The sequence below is a fragment of the Heptranchias perlo genome, unplaced genomic scaffold, assembly GCF_035084215.1.
Source record: "Heptranchias perlo isolate sHepPer1 unplaced genomic scaffold, sHepPer1.hap1 HAP1_SCAFFOLD_100, whole genome shotgun sequence".
Classification (NCBI taxonomy): Eukaryota; Metazoa; Chordata; class Chondrichthyes; order Hexanchiformes; family Hexanchidae; genus Heptranchias; species Heptranchias perlo.
The window spans coordinates 1,815,451-1,820,105 of record NW_027138217.1 but is presented as its reverse complement, the minus strand read 5'-3'; positions in this window follow the sequence as shown (position 1 = coordinate 1,820,105).

The following is a 4,655-nucleotide window of genomic DNA, read 5'->3' as shown; positions in this document are numbered from 1 at the left end:
AATCAAAGTTTAATTGAAAATGAATTGTTTAATTTCTCACATAAAAAATTCAAGTGATTATTTTTTAATGAATTGTTTAATTTATTATAAAAATAATTCAAAGTTTAATTTATTATAAAAGTAATAAAATTTTTAAATTTATTCCATAAATATTTCAACAGTTTAATTTATAATGAATTGTTTAATTTATTATATAAATAATTCAATAGTTTAATTTATCATATGAATAATTCAAGTAATTATTTTAAAATGAATTGTTTAATTTATTATTAAAATAATTCAAACTTTAATTTATAATGAATTGTTGAATTTATTATATAAATAATTCATGCGTTTATTTTAAAATGAATTGTTTAATTTATTATAAAAGTAATTCAAAGTTTAATTTATAATGATTTTTTAAATTTATTATATAAATAATTAAATAGTTTAATTGATATTGATTGTTTAATTAATTATATAAATAATTCAATGGTTTAATTTGTAATGAATTGTTTACATTACTATATTAATAATTCAAGTGATATTTTAAAATGATTTTTTAATTTATTATAAAAATGATTCAAAGTTTAATTTCTTTTAAATAATTCAATATTTTAAGTTATAATGAATAGTTTAATTTATAATATAAATAATTCAAAGTTTAATTTTTTGCATAAATAATTAAATAATTTAATTTATTATATAAATAACTCAATAGTTTAATTTATAGTGAATTGTTTAATTTATTATATAAAAAGTTCAACAGTTTAATTTATAATGATTTGTTTAAGTTATTATATAAATAATTCGTGATTATTTTAAAATGAATTGTTTAATTTATTATTAAAATAATTCAAAATTTAATTTATTACATAAATAACTCAATATTTTAATTTACAATGAATTGTTTAATTTATAATATAAATAATTTAGATGATTATTTTAAAATGAATTTTTTAATTTATTATAAAAATAATTCAAACTTTATTTTGTTTTTAAATAATTCAACATTTTAATTTATAATGAATAGTTTAACTTATGACATAAATAATTCAAAGTTTAATTTTTTGCATAAATAATTAAATAATTTGATTTAATACATAAATAATTCAAGAGTTTAATTTATAAAGAATTGTTTAATTTATCATATGAATCATTAAATATTTTAATTCATTATATAAATAATTCAATAGTTTAATTTTTAATGAATTGTTTCATTTATTATATATCAAATTCAAGTGATTATTTTAAAAATGACTTGTTTAATTTTTTATACAAATAATTCAAATTTTAATTTATTGTATAAATAATTAAATAGTTTAATTGATAATGAATTGTTTAATTTATGATATAAATAATTCAAGTGATATCTTAAAATGATTGTTTAATTTATTGTAAAAATAATTCAAAATTTATTTTGTTTTTAAATAATTCAATATTTTAATTTATAATGATAGTTTAATTTATTATATAAATAATTCAAAGTTTAATTTTTTGCACAAATAATTAAATAATTTAATTTATGATATAAATAATTCAATGGTTTAATTTATAATGAATTGTTTAAATTATTATATAAATAATGCAAGTGATTATTTTTAAATGAATTGCTTAATTTATTATAAAAATAATTGAATTGTTTAATTTGTTATATAAATAATTGAAGTGATTATTTTAAAAATGAATTGTTCAATTTATTATAAAAATAATTCAATTTTTAATTTATTGTATAAATAATTCAACAGTTTAATTTATAATGAATTGCTTAATTTATTGTATGAATAATTCAAGTGATTTCTAAAAATGAATTGTTTAATTTTTTTGTAAAAATAATTCAAAGCTTAATTTATGATATAAATAGTTTAATTGATAATGAATGGTTTAATTTATGATATAAATAATTCAACTGATTATTTTAAAATGAATTGTTTAATTTTTTTATTAAAATAATTCAAAGTTTAATTTATTATATAAATAATTCAACAGTTTAATTTATAATGAAATGTTTAATTTATTACTAAAATAATTAAATTGTTTAATTTATTCTATAAATTATTCAACAGTTTCATTTAAAATGAATTGTTTAATTTATATAAATAATTCAAGTGATTATTTTAAAATGACATGTTTTATTTATTGTAAAAATAATCCAAAGTTTAATTTATTAAATAAATAATTCAATAGTTTAATTTATAATGAATTGATTAAGTTATCATATGAATAATTGAAATAATTATATTGAAATGAATTGATTAATTTATTAAGAAAATAATTCAAAGTTTAATTTATAATTAATTGTTTAATTTATCATATAAATAATTCAAGTGATTATTTTTAAATGAATTGTGTAATTTATTATAAAAGTAATTCAAGTGATTATTTTAAAATGAATTGTGTAATTTATTATATAAATAGTTCAAGTGATTATTTTAAAATGAATTGTATAATTTATTATATAAATAATTCAATAGTTAAATTTAAAATGAATTGTTTAATTTATCATGTAAATAATTGAAGTGATTATTTTAAAAATGAATTGTATAATTTATTATATAAATAATTCAATAGTTAAATTTAAAATGAATTGTTTAATTTATAATATAAATAATTCAACTGATTATTTTAAAATGAATTGTTTAATTTATCATAAAAATAATTCAATAGTTTAATTTATAATGAATTGTTTAATGTATCATATGAATAATTAAATATTTTAATTTATTATATAAATAATTCAAGTGATTATTTTAAAATGAATTGTTTAATTTATAATAAAAATAATGAAATTGTTTAATTTATTATGTAAATAATTCAATGGTTTATTGATAATGAACTGTTTAATTTATTATACAAATAATTCAAGTGATTATTTTAAAATGAATTGTTTAATTTATTATAAAAATAATTAAATTGTTTAATTTATTATATTAATAATTCAATAGTTTAATTTATAATGAAATGTTTAAATTACGATATAAATAATTCAAGTGATTATTTTAAAATAAATTGTTTAATTTATTATTAAAATAATTAAATTGTTTAATTTATTATATTAATAATTCAATAGTTTAATTTATAATGAAATGTTTAAATTACGATATAAATAATTCAAGTGATTATTTTAAAATAAATTGTTTAATTTATTATTAAAATAATTAAATTGTTTAATTTATTTTGCAAATAATTCAATGGTTTCTTTTATAATGAATTGTTTAATTTATTAAAAAAATAATTCAAACTTTATTTTGTTTTTAAATAATTCAACATTTTAATTTATAATGAATAGTTTAACTTATGACATAAATAATTCAAAGTTTAATTTTTTGCATAAATAATTAAATAATTTAATTTAATACATAAATAATTCAATAGTTTAATTGATAAAGAATTGTTTAATTTATCATATGAATAATTAAATATTTTAATTTATTTTATAAATAATTCTATAATTTAATTTTTAATGAATTGTTTAATTTATTATATATAAAATTCAAGTGATTATTTTAAAAATGACTTGTTTAATTTTTTATACAAATAATTCACATTTTAATTTATTGTATAAATAATTAAGTAGTTTAATTGATAATGAATTGTTTAATTTATTATATAAATAATGCAAGTAATTATTTTTAAATGAATTGCTTAATTTATTATAAAAATAATTGAATTGTTCAATTTGTTAAATAAATAATTGAAGTGATTATTTTAAAAATGAATTGTTCAATTTATTATAAAAATAATTCAAATTATAATTTATTGTATAAATAATTCAACAGTTTAATTTATAATGAATTGCTTAATTTATTATATAAATAATTGAAGGAAATATTTGAAAAATGAATTGTTTAATTTATTGTATGAATAATTCAAGTGATTTCGAAAAAATGAATTGTTTAATTTTATTGTAAAAATAATTCAAAGCTTAATTTATTATATAAATAGTTTAATTGATAATGTATGGTTTAATTTATGATATAAATAATTCAACTGATTATTTTAAAATGAAATGTTTAATTTATTACTAAAATAATTAAATTGTTTAATTTATTCTATAAATTATTCAACAGTTTCATTTATAATGAATTGTTTAATTTATATAAATAATTCAAAGTTTAATTTTTTGCATATATAATAAAATAATTTAATTTATGATATAAATAATTCAATAGTTTAATTTATAATTAATTGTTTAATTTATTATAAAAATAATTCAAAGTTTAATTTATCAAGTAAATAATTCAATGGTTTAATTTATAATGAATTGTTTAATTTATAATATAAATAATTCAAGTGATTATTTTCAAATGAATTGTTTAATTTATTATAAAAATAATGAAATTGTTTAATTTATTATGTAAATAATTCAATAGTTTATTTACAATGAACTGTTTAATTTATCATACAAATAATTCAAGTGATTATTTGAAATAGAATTGTTTAATTTATTAAAAAAATAATTCAAACTTTATTTTGTTTTTAAATAATTCAACATTTTAATTTATAATGAATAGTTTAACTTATGACATAAATAATTCAAAGTTTAATTTTTTGCATAAATAATTAAATAATTTAATTTAATACATAAATAATTCAATAGTTTAATTGATAAAGAATTGTTTAATTTATCATATGAATAATTAAATATTTTAATTTATTGTATAAATAATTCTATA